The sequence below is a fragment of the Gadus morhua genome, unplaced genomic scaffold (genome assembly GCF_902167405.1).
Source record: "Gadus morhua unplaced genomic scaffold, gadMor3.0, whole genome shotgun sequence".
In the NCBI taxonomy this organism is placed as follows: Eukaryota; Metazoa; Chordata; class Actinopteri; order Gadiformes; family Gadidae; genus Gadus; species Gadus morhua.
The window spans coordinates 500,289-513,881 of NW_021964145.1; the positions used below are offsets into that span (position 1 = coordinate 500,289).

The 13,593-nt window shown below is 42.6% G+C and overlaps 1 non-coding gene across 1 annotated transcript; it reads right to left on the minus strand.

Annotated features, from left to right (window-relative positions):
• Window positions 1-12,905: 12,905 nt before the first annotated feature.
• LOC115539192 (5S ribosomal RNA) lies at window positions 12,906-13,024 on the minus strand. The gene has a single exon (XR_003975756.1). It is a non-coding gene; the product is annotated as a 5S ribosomal RNA (ribosomal RNA).
• Between the last annotated feature and the right edge of the window lie 569 nt (window positions 13,025-13,593).

Genomic DNA, 13,593 nt, shown 5'->3' on the forward strand with positions numbered 1-13,593 from the left:
TAGCCCCATCTGACCAGAGCATCTTTGGATCGTCCTGTTCTTGTTCTGAGGCGGTTTAGCGTTTTCCATTGGGTCCATGATGCTTCTGCACCAGGGGGTAGTTTTTCAGTGGGGGGTATTCCCATGCCAGTTGGAGGTGGGTCATTCTCAAGTTTTTCCATCCAGAGTTGGATTCTGGTTTCTTCCCGAGACTTTGTTAGGGGCTGGACATGGCTGAGAAAGCTTCTTCTTGACTTTAGCCGTTGGGCCGGAGGATGGCATCCATGGAGGAGATGGCGTTCATCGATTGCAGATTTTGTTTTCTCGACTCGGCTGGTAACTTTCCGTCTAATATCAGAAGGGGCAATGCCAGCAAGGAGGTGGAGGTTGCTTGTGTTGGTGGGTTTCAAGCAGCTAGTGATCAGACGGCAGGTGTTGTTCAAATTTTGTTATTAAAGACGATGAATTATTAAGGCACGAGTACCCCTTGACCCCCTACGCTCGTAAAGTCCCAACCACCCCCCCTCCAGGCCCCCTACACCCGAGAACCCCCCCCCCACCCCACCTCTCCCCCCTCGTAATCTACCCCTCTAATGCCTCCCGCCCCTTGAACCCCTTTCATCTCCCTCTTCAGATCCCGTCCATCACCCCCCTCCCCTCCCTCCGCACCCCCTTCGTGAATCTACTTTCAAACACTCTCTTCCCCTCACTTCCTTATTCATATTGCTGAAAGAAGAAGGCCACTCGCCTTTCTATTGTTAGTTAAATTGAAGTTCTTTTCTTATTGTTCTTTCTTCCCCTTGCTCCCTCCCACCCCAAACACCTGGTCACGTGTTGGGACCAGAATGTAAATTTAGTATATTTGAGGGTCTGTGTGTGTCTAGGTGCTGAAATACGGGAAGCCAGTCCCTTGTTAATATCGGGAGAACACGCAAGTATTTGTGTAGGTTGTAATCACTGTTTTTTGATTCACCAACATTAATAGTTTAAACGATCTGTAAATGTTTACATTTGTACTAAATTTCTTCTTTCTCTTCAGGCCTTGGCAACCCGAGCAGTGACGGACGCCCGACATTCATCATTTTAATTGTTTACATTACTACAAATATTCTCCTTCCTCTTCAGGAAGTGGAAACACAAGCACTGCAGGTTGCCCAACACTCATCATTTTACTTCTGTGCATTGATCTTAATATTCTCTCTCTCTCTCTTCAGGAAATGGCAGTATGTGCAGTAACGAATGCCTAACACTCACAGACATAATGTTTTTCAAGGTTGCTGGGCCCTTCTGTCTGTTTTCATGAGTTTTGTGTATCAAAACAGGAGTGCAATAGACATTGGTTGTGTCATGCACATTGATATTAGAGAACCAGGATGGTTCAAATAGACACGGGGTTCAACTGCTAAAATAATATGTTGAATTAATAAATGATGCACATGGTTTTAACCGGTGCACAAGGGGGGAGTTAGCTCAACTGCTGTAGTTCAATTACAATAACATTAGTTTTGACGTGTGTCCCGATAGGACTCACTATATTGATGCACCTAGCCGTTCCAGAATCACTCCAGAATCATGCTGTGACATCATGCTTTCAACAAGGTCACCATATATATTGTGTATCTCATATCTTATGATAAAGAAAATTGGTTTCTTTATAACTTCTTGTGTATCTCTTATGATAAAGTAAATTGATTGCTTTATAACTTCTTGTGTATCTCTTATGATAAAGTAAATTGATTGCTTTATAACTTATTGTGTATCAAATATATTTTATGATAAGGTAAATTGATTACCTTATAACTTCTTTAATGCTTACATATATTTTAGGATAAAGAAAATTGGTTTCTTTATAACTGCTTGCGTGAAAGTAAATTGCTTACTTTAGATTTTCTTATGTGTTAAAACTATGTGCCCTAAAATGTCTTACCATAGAATCAACTGGTTACATTATATACCCTTTTATGTAGTAAATTGAATGCTTAAACATGTCTCCTTGTGGAGAAACATTGGAGGAATACAAGGAACATGTGTCCCTTTGGACCCCATGATGCATGGACACTCGGCGCATGATAGCATGTGCACAACTTCAAGCTTCTTGTGTTGCCCCTCGGGCAAAATAAGGGAAACTGCAACTTTTATCAAAAGATCTTTTGTTATCAGGAGAGTAAAACAGGGAAATCTGCAGAGAAAGCTCACTCGTTCTTTTTGGTTCTTCTGCTGCTGGTGTGGTGCCGTGTGTACTCTGCTCTGCTCCTGCTCTTCTGCTTCCAAAAAACAGCGGCCTTCATAGCAATAGGTTTCCAACTTAAAGACTCTGACACCGTAGCGCTCGGTTCAGACTCTATTTCTTTTTAGTTTAGATTTAGAAAATCCAACCTCAAGCTCTTCTTGAAGAAATGTTGGTAGCTTAGACCTAGAACCATCTTCCCTAAAGAAAAAGGCAGCTCTCGGGGTCGTGCGGTGTATTGGGGCACGAGAGTTTGCTTCAACGTTAAATTCCTGGGCTCCACTCGGGAAACGTTGGTAGTTTAGTCCTAAAAACCATCTGCCTTGAGCTCCTCTCGAGAATTGTCGGTGGCTTTTAGTAGGTTTAGTCTTAAAACACCGTCCTCGAGCCGCTCGAGAGCATTTGGTAGTTTTAATAGGATTTCCCCCCCCTTCTTACAGCGCTGCCTACCCGTCCTGGGCAAAGGCTCAATTAGGATCCCCCCCTTAGAATTAGCAATAGTTTTGGTTAAAAGTCCTGTTCAATTTTTAATCTATTTTCTTCTTCTTTTATTGTCATTTCTTTTCAAATCTATATTCAGTTGTAAAAGTTATTGTGTTTATTGGACCTAAAAATAAATCTACCTGACTACATTTGTAGTAGGTTAACTCAATCGTTCGAGTCCTTTTCCCTGTCGACTCCTCGACACAGGCAAAGCAGAACGACACACGCTCTCCCAGCTGATCCCCTCACGGTAAGTGGCGCATAGTACAAGCAATGGTTGATTGTGACTGACGTGTATAGGGGGTGACAAGGCAAAAAGATACATCATCATTTCGTATTAACTATTATTATTTCGGGTCTGAATTCGTATTAAAGTAAACTGTTGTGAAGGGACTTAACAGAGTGACCTGGGTCGGACCGGATTAAGACTGAGCCGAGCCGGACCGAGCGCCTCCGTGAAACCGACGATTCACGGAAACAAGCGGGCTCGACCTAGGTTGGTCCCGGGGAGCGTACGTGCGACACCCAGACTCACAAAACACACCCCTGCGGAGCGGTGTGTGTGTGTGTCGTACGCGATCGTTCCCATAAATCACCGCGAGTGCGGTGCCCAACACTCGACAGTTTCAACCGATAACTTCTGAATTTTTCTTTTAGGTTCAGTTTTTGTTTTGTTTATAGAATATCACCATATATTTAATACCCAGATGTGCATAATTGCAGTAAGTTTGGATGACTCTTTATTCTACCTAGTTTAGACGGTTTTGATTGACCTAGCTCAAAATTCACCAGGTGTCAGACGTAGGATTGTGGCACTCCTTGGGAGCCCCCGAGCCACACGTCAACTGCACCAGGTGTCAGACGTAGGATTGTGGCACTCCTTGGGAGCCTCCGAGCCGCGCGTCAACCGACTAATCGTTCCTGCGGGTTCTGGAGTGGTGACGGTGGAGCTCTTAGGGAGGCTCCGGGAGAGTTGGCAATCACGGGCTCACACAGGGAGTGGTGACGGTGGAGCTCATGGGGAGGCTCCGGGAGAGTTGGCAATCACGGGCTCACACGGGGAGAAATCAAGTAAGTCAGGAATACAAGGTTGAATTAATGTATCGATTTGATGTTGACCAACAAAAACTAGATAATTATAATAATAAATACTGTTCAAGTAATGGTATAGTTAGGTCTGGGACCTGCATAGCTAAAAAAACTTTTGGAAATAGTAATGGACGTGTCCGGGATGTATAGCTATAAAATAAGTAAAGATAAAACTGGGTTTTACTTTACTTCACTTTGCTAAGACATATGCACGTTTGATGTGGTATGCAAAAGGTAGCGCAATAGGATGTTGTGCAGAGAATAAGGCTTATGCACGTTTGATGTGGTATGCGATGTACATAGGAGTGAATCAAAGTGTGGACAACATCAAATGCGAGCAATAGGTAGAATAAATTATTAGGTCATCCAATATACATAGTTAGTGTAGGACAATCGGGTAGCATGATGAAGGTAACTGTTATCATGAGATACGGTTAACACAGAAGTGATATTGAACATGCAAATTTTAACAGTTATTTCCCTTTTACATCTTTTTGGTTATAGATAAGAAATTGATTAGCGATACATCTGCTGGGAAGGGAACCTAAATGCTAGGGTTCTCAATTTAGATTCAGAAGTAGTGGGCTCACCTTTCAAATGCCACTGCTGCTGCTGTAACGCTTTGATACAACGTCAGCGTATCATAGTATGATATTTTTTTGCGACACATAGGTATACTGACTCATGTATCGTTTACGGTTTAGTGCATTTGAGAACAGTGTGGTCAAGACGGCTGCATAGACCCACCAATATCGACCTTTGGTTTTGTATACTGGTTTTCATTTCTCTTCACAATAGATTGGTTTATATACAGATGATTAAGGAAAGGAACTTCAACTTGGTTGCACTACGGCGTTGTTAGGTTTGGTTGTCATTCAATGCGCATGGCTGAAGCAATGCGCAAGGAGGGATGTAGTGTGAAATTAAATCAAAGTAGATACTGTAAAACAATTAGAATGAAAGGAAATATGCTTTTGAACAACTAACTGCTGTACATGAGTTTGTATTTCTACAATAGAAACAAAAAGTTCCAGAACCAGATGCAGACACACCCGGAGCCTACAAACTACGTCTGCCGAGCAAGGAGTAACAGTCACATGAGGAAATCAAATAACGGCAGGATTTGAATCGGTTCTGTTTTGGTTGTCCACCATTAGAAAAAATATTGTTTGGATAAATTACATATGTCATGATCAGCAACAGTTCGTACAGTTTTCCACGAATAAGGTTAAAGGAATATATGTTGTATTGTATTGTAGCACTTAATAGTATTGTACTGTATTAAATCGTAGCACTTAACTGTGTAGCAACTGCAGCAGCTGCTATCATGTCTGTAATACGGGGAATTGATTAGCCTAGCGATTGTGGTACTTGCACTTGGTTCTATGAACATCCTTTCTGTACCGACAGCGATATATTGATGCACTTCTTATGACAAATGTACTTATTGTAAGTCGCTTTGGATAAAAGCGTCTGCTAAATGCCCTAAATGTAAATGTAAATATATAGATATGGATATGTTATTGACAGAGCAAGGAGGGGTGTATGCGATGATAGGCACAACATGTTGTACTTTTATCCCCAATAACACAGCTCCGGATGGGTTGGTGGCCAGGGCGCTGGCATGATTACAATCCCTCAGGTTTGAATTGGCAGAGAACTCCGGCATTAATGACCCTTTCACAGGATGGATGGAGAATATGTTTGGGAGGTGGAAAGGCATGATCCATTGTTTACAGGTTTCCTGTTGCTGACACGACGACGATTGAACACCTGAAGGAGGCTCCCATGATGTGAAAGTAACCTCTCTGTGAGCTGAGCCCTTGACAAGTAGGGACGAGCCTTGGGTTCATGAATTACAGGTCCCGATGGCGACAGAAGAAACAATGGCTGCGATTACAACAATGTCCAATACCACCCACATGCAACAGCACACCAATACACAAAGATCACCTGAACCACCCAAATCCATGCTAGCCTATCAATAATCTTGAATTTTTTTAATTCCTAATATGACTACTAATTTTGTACTTTACTTTTGCACATGCCGAAAATGTTATGACCTTGTTACATATAACCAAAAGTATTAGCTTGGATTTCTATGGATACTTTTGTTTATGTGCCCTTTAACCATATGATTGTATGATAACCAGGATATGTGTTCATTGTTGTATTATTAACAATGACTTGTATTACCTATGAGACCCACCAATGCAAATGCCGTTTCAGTATTATGGGGACGCGTTGTGGTTTATCTCCAATATGGAGTTTTTTCCACTTCGGTCGGTGGTGTTGATGATTTATTATACTTTGACTATGTTTTCGGTGTGGTAAATGGTGTTTATGACTTAAAATCTTGTATGGTCATCTGAGATGACCAAGGAGGGATTGTTACGTATTTTAAGTACATAAGTTGCTCCCACATAGCCATTAGGAAGCAGGATCGAACACACAAGCTGCATTACCCTCACATAGCCACTAGCAAGCAGAATCGAACACTTAAGCTGCAATAACTACTTTAGCCACAGATGGCAGCACCTTTAGACAGGGGCGGAGCAATTACGTCACCCCGGCCACGCCCACTACATAGGCCACGCCCACTTGACGGTCTCTAGCGGGTGATTTGAAGTGAATAGGACAGAGATCAATAGGTAGACGGCGGAGAGCCACCGGGGGCTTGAAGTAGATCACGCTATTTTCCTCTACACGCGTTAGATACAATTCCCTCCCTTAAGCTTCATAGTTACCATACCGAAACATGCCTACTTTAACAAATATAGTCAGTTAAAAGCAACCCGGGATTGGACTATTTTCTTCGAAGAATGCTGCAATAGAAGCAAAAGGAGGGGAATTGTACATGCACATGTGGAGATACACTTAGTAGGGCATTCCAAAGGATGCTTTACCTGGAGCGTTCTAGCCCTCTGAGTTATGGGTTGTAACTTTAATACTGGGCAGGCGTGGACTTAGTTATGTTTTGGCTAATTGGCGCTGAACTCCCGCCTCTCTGGATGTTGTATGTGTCTCTATGCTGCTCCCTTGTGGCTATGTGTTGGCATTGCAACTTGCTTTGTGGTAAGGTGCTGACCCCTTGTGGCTATGTGTTGGCATTGCAACTTGTTTCGTGGCCCTGAACTTCTGAGTTCGTCGAACACCTGGGCCGCTCGTATCTGTAGAATTGATACATGAATGAATGGCTTCTTGTACGGGCCGGACGCCTCCCTAGGAGCCGGATCCCTCCCTAGGATGGGAACGAGACCTCTCTAGTCGCCAAGGACATATGTGGCCTGTTGGTATGAATGTGTGAATTATGTTACACACGTGAGAAGCAAAGGTGTGTATGTGATATGGTCAACAAACTGGTATTAATTAATCCAGGAATCCGAAATAACCCATAGCCCTTAGAAACATAAATGTATTCACTAACATTGCAGTATCATTATTGACTAAAGATTTTACTAAAGTTATTTTACTGAAACCTATCTTTCATAGTAAATTATGTGTGTTTTTATTGTAATTACCAGGCCAGTGATTCCTGTTCATTAGGGGTTTAGTTCTACAATACTCTACGAGACACTACAATACAACTAAACATAAAATCGGGTAGATTACCACATATAGGGTGTGGTCCGTTTAATGTGAACTTGGGAGCGTCCCAGTTAACTTTTGGGTTAATTAGAAGATCATGTCCTTAGCCATGGCATGGGGGCGCTATAGTTATATTTCATGGTTTTGAAGTATATTAATGCTAAAATACTTGTCTCAAATGTTAGGTATATGTATTAATGTCAATTTGTGAGAGAAATTCTGTTTCCAGAATGAATAAATACATTTACAAGAAAAACCAGCTGCTTAAGATTTTCGTTTTTATGTAATTCCCATTTTTATACATTTATGGCTCTGGACAAGAGAGAGACAGTTCCAGCTGCGTCCCACTGGAACAGAGTCGGCGCTAAGCCAAAGCAACATACAAAAGTGAATCAACAAGTTCACTCAACACCAAATGCTAAGCTAAAGTTACATGTATCAGCCGGATTAGCCCGTCACTCAAATCAACCCTGCCACTGAAGAACCGGTTCCTGCCACTTCAAGAGTCCACGAACGCGCCTGCCACCGATGCACCCCTGAGCCCCGAGATGCGTCCGGACGGACAGTGCGGACAGAGACGGAACAACCAGTCGCCACGGAGGCGGGCTGCGCATGTGTCTGCCACCGTCCAACAAGGGCCCATCTCAGAGAAAGCAGATGAACCAGACACTCTGATTACAGGAGACTCAACTATCAAGGATATAACCGGTAAGAAGATCAAAACATGCATCTTCCCATATGGAATGGTTAGTGATATCAATGAGGGGAAAAACGGTCTGTCTAGTTACTGGACCAGATGAAATGAGACGGAGAGGTAATAAAGTCTGTCGGCACGAGGACCTTGGATTTATTAAGTAAAGTGGCAACGGTTATACAGAGTCATAAAGCGTGAGAGATCGAATATGTCTAAGCCCCTAATCAGCGCTGATGGTTCGTCCAGAGCTTCGCCTCCGTGGAAGGTCTGCTTCAGAAGAAGATCCTGAGTCCCTGTGTGATACAGTCTTATGCTGTATCCTCCTCTCGATGAGGTGTGTGCTTTTGAGGTGTGCGTGGTTCTGTGTGTTTTTGCTTGACCTTGGCTCTCAGGCCCTAGTATATGCATGTGTATCTTCTTGTGTTCCTCCTAACGGGGGAGAGCTTCGAAGTGTCTCCTGTGTGATAAATTAAAACGGGGGAGCGCCCCCCCGAAGTGTCTCCTGTGTGATCATTTAATGTGGTTCTCAGGCCCTGGTATGGGCAGGTGTATCTCTTGGTTCCTCCTAACGGGGGAGAGCTCTCAAAATGTCTCCTGTGTGATAAATTAATTTGGCTCTCCCGTTCTTGAGGATGACTGGTGCATTGTCTGAGTGTCTACCATTTGCCTGGAGGAGAAATGGGGCCTTCGGCTCCGGCCTTGAACTGACTATATTATCATGTTTGTGTTATGTGTTCGTTGGGTTAGAGCAAGAGTTGACTATATTGTAATGTGTCTGCCATGTGATGTGCTCATCAGGCTAGGGTAGGAGTTAGCTATATTTGTAATGTACATGTGATGTACTCAGCAGGTTATTTTTCCCAACATCAACCATAAACTAGCCAAAATCATATTGGAAAACCCCAAAATCTCACAGATTATTGTGCATGCAGGATTTAATGATATTCAAAGAGAACAGTCAGAACTTCGAGAGGGATTGATCACTGATCTATTGGATACACTGGACAAAATACACATCAAGTCTTCCATCAGTGGACCCATACCAACAGTTGACAGGGGAATAAACAGATTCAGTCGTCTACTTGCACTGAATACATGGCTTTCCAGAGTCTGCAATGAAAGAGGAAGGGACTTTATTGACAATTTCAACTTATTCTGGGGGCGCAAATATCTTTTCAGAGCAGATGGCCTACACCCAAACAGGTTAGGCTCAAAACTGTTGAGGGACAATCTTCTCTTCTCGCTTTACGCACGGCCACAATCTTGCCTTGGTCTGACGCACAGGCCACAATCAGAGCACAGGTTGAGAAGAAGCGAGACTACAGCCTCCCCCACACAACTACTCTGCCACTATCTGACACACAGATAGCAGACAGCCCACAGACCTTGAAGAGAGACAACAGCCCGCCCGACGCCATCAACACTGTTCCCTCCCCCATCGCTGATGCTGGCTTGGCGAGGAACGGCCACCCCCCTCCTCTGCACTCCCCCATCGACGATGACCTCCAGCCTCATCTCTCCCATAGCCACAACAACAACTCCAGCTCCGATGTCTCCCTTTGCGATTTTTCAGCCGAATTTAAGAAACTGGAATATGCTGGCATCAAACTTGCATCTGTGTCAATGATAGCATCGCCACGTCATGGCCGCAGGCTGCTAACACCCAGGAGGATGGCGCCCCACCCCCGCCCCCGTACTGATAGTAGTCCTGAGTATTACTGAGACAAAAAAGGGTTCAGCCGTAGACACAGTATAGGCAAGGCAAGGCAACTTTATTTATATAGCACTTTTCATACACAAGGCAGACTCAAAGTGCTTCACATATAAACATTGTTATACAATAAAATAAAATAATCTATAAGTAAAAGAAAACATATGCAAAGAAATGAGTAAAATAGAAAGTTAAAAAGGCTTTTTAGTAAGTAAAATTGAAAGTGCAATGTATTTAAGAAAGTGAGAAAATTAAATTGAAAGTTATTTAAGATCAGATCAACAGACTCTCTGGAACCCAAGTCGGGACCACAACCCGACCTTAAGGACAATCTATTACAATATTCTAGGACTCTAGCCCAGAACCAAAGGCAAACAACAAACAAATATTCAGTGATTATTCTAGGACTCTAGCCCAGAACCAAAGGCAAACAACAAACAAATTCAAAAGAGTTTCATATGGCGTATATTCAGTGATTAAGCACTTAATCACTAATACAGGTTTTCACTTCGTCAAGCTCTTAATGACACAACTTCATTACTCAGCAAATGTCATGTATTTTTCTGGTAAAAATAGAAAATAAAGGGAAAGTTAAAAAGGCATTTTAGTAAAATAAAGGTAAAGTATTTAAGATTTAGCAGAAAGCTAAAGCAAACATAAAAGTCTTCAATCTTGTTTTGAAGGTGCTCAGAGTTGGGGCAAGTCTTAAATCCTCAGGGAGTTTATTCCAGCTATTTGTTGCATAGTAACTAAATCCTGCTTTCCCATGTTTCGTGTTTACTCTGGGGATAATTAACAGATTGGTCTCAGAAGATCTTAGTGTTCTAGAAGGCTTATGTAGTGGAAGCATATCAGTTAAATATTTTGGGCCTAAACCATGTAGGGATTTATAGGTTAGCAACATGATTTTAAAATCAATTCTCTGACCTACAGGAAGCCAATGTAACGATTTAAGAATTGGTGTAATATGTTCAAATTTTTTGGTCTTTGTTAAAACTCTAGCAGCAGCATTCTGAACAAGCTGAAGCTTCCTTAGAGTTTGTTTTGGGAGACCTGTAAGGAGACCATTGCAGTAATCAAGCTTACTAGTGATAAAGGCATGTACAAGTTTTTGTAAGTCTTCGGTGGACATGAGCCCTCTAAGTCTTGCTACATTTTTAAGGTGATAATATGCAGATTTTGTAACTGATTTGATGTGACTTTCGAAATGTAAATCAGAATCCATGATAACCCCTAGGTTTCTGGCTTTGATTGAGGTTTTCAGGGACAGAGAGTGAAGGTGTTGGGTTACTTTAAGCCTTTCCGTTTTAGCACCAAATACAATTATCTCTGTTTTATCCTCATTTAGCCGAAGGAAATTTCGGCACATCCAGTCTTTCACTTGCTCAATGCACTGGCACAGCAGATCTATGGGCCGATAGTCATTTGGTGATAGCGATACATAGATTTGCGTGTCATCAGCATAGCAATGATGGTCAATATTTTTATTATGCATGATTTGCCCTAGTGGGAGCATGTAGATGTTGAATAAAGAGGGTCCTAAGATCGAACCTTGTGGTACTCCACACATCACGTTGGTTGATTCTGATACAAATTCGCCGATGGAAACAAAGTAGTTCCTACTTTGTAGGTAGGATCTGAACCAATTTAAGACTGTGCCTGAAAGCCCCACCCAGTTTTCTAACCTGTCCAAAAGTATTGTATGGTCTACAGTGTTGAATGCAGCACTGAGGTCTAGTAGCATTAGTATTGAGGTTTTGCCAGAGTCTGTGTTAAGACGGATGTCGTTTACAACTTTAATGAGGGCGGTCTCAGTGCTGTGCAGGGGTCGAAATCCTGATTGGAAGGTGTCATAACAACCAGTTGATGCCAGGAAGTGATTAAGTTGCTGGAGGACAACTTTCTCAATGATTTTACTTATGAAGGGCAGATTTTATATTGGTCTGTAGTTGTTAATAATAGAGGTATCTAGGCTCCGCTTTTTTAAAAGGGGTTTAATAACTGCAATTTTCAGGGCTTTTGGGAAGTTGCATGACTGGAGAGAGTTGTTAACTATCTGCAATATGTCTATTGCTAGGCAGTCAAAAACATTCTTAAAGAGGTTGGTAGGTAAAGAATCAAGGCAACAGGTGGATGGCTTTAGTTGTGTAACAGTTTCCACAAGAGTTTTAGAGTCAATAACATTAAAGCATGCCATCCCTGCCACGTTACTTTTTGCCTGAACAGGGTGGTAGTCCAACATTTTTGTTTGAAGTGGAGATATTGATGGCGCGTCTGATGCCTTCAATTTTATCAGTATAAAAAGCTGCAAACTCATTGCATTTCTGCGTGGAATGGAGATCAGGTGGAATTTGTGTTGGGGGGTTGGTCAGTCTGTCAACAGTTGCAAATAGGGTTTTTGCATTATTATTATTATTGGATTTAATGATATTGGAGAAAAATGTTTCTCTGGCACTTTTTAAGTCTGAATTGTAGGCACGGAGGCTCTCTTTGTAGATATCATGGTGAATATGAAGTTTTGTTTTACGCCAGATGCGTTCAACCTTCCTGCATTATTTTTTCTGTGCTGTTACAGAAGCAGCTTTTCTCCAGGGTGCCTTTTGCTTTCCAGAAATCGTTTTAACCTTGTAAGGTGCAATGACATCCATGACTTTCAAAATTTTCAAATTAAAGTTTTTTAAGGTGGTATGGCCGTAAGTAATTATAGACTTGAACATATTAGCTTTTATACAGGAGGAGGACGTAAGGAGTGAGAGCGCTGCCGTGGCCAGAGACGGGACTTGTACAGAAACAATGATTAGATCCATAATGATTGAATGAATACGTTATTCCAGACTCAGAGTTACATATTTGAACGCAATGCATTACACTGCTTGGGCGTCATCGTTTGCGTGATCTTTTGAAGAAGCGTAGCGTTGCAAAACCTGGGATGGACTAAAGTGGACCGCCGTCATTGCAGCTCTCTGCTGCTCCCTGCTAGCAGCGTCACTACACTGTACACATGTTTCACAAATAGAGTTTGAGGAGACTTCGTCAGAGTCTGTATGTTGCTTAAATTCTCCAAAACAGTGGGCGCTAAAGATCAGCGCACGGTAGGCCATTGCATCCAATGAGCTCGATTTGAAAAAGTATAATGCTTACAGCACCTGGTATTCCCAGGCGGTCACCCATCCAAGTACTAACCATGCCCTACCCTGCTTAGCTTCCGAGATCAGACGAGTTCGGGCGTCCCTAAGGTGGTATGGCCGTAAGCAATTATAGACTTGACCATATTAGCCTTTATACAGGAGGAGGACGTAAGGAGTGAGAGCGCTGCCGTGGCCAGAGACGGGACTTGTACAGAAACAATGATTAGATCCATAATGAATGAATGAATACGTTATTCCAGACTCAGAGTTACATATTTTAACGCAATGCATTACACTGCTTGGGCGTCATCGTCTGCGTGATCTTTTGAAGAAACGTAGCGTTGCAAAACCAGGGATGGACTAAGGTGGACCGCCGTCATTGCAGCTCTCTGTTACGTCACTACACTGTCCACATGTTTCACAAATAGAGTTTGAGGAGACGTCGTCAGAGTCTGTATGTTGCTTAAATTCTCCAAAACAGTGGGCGCTAAAGATCAGCGCACGGTAGGCCATTGCATCCAATGAGCTCGAGTTGAAATAGTATAATGCTTACAGCACCTGGTATTCCCAAGCAATTTCCCCTCCAAGTCCCTATCTATCCCGTCAGCTGACCAATGGTTGAGCGATGCTGAGCAGCCTTCAGCCAATGGTTGAGCAATGCTGAGCAGAGCTGAGCGCCCAACAGACCAATCAT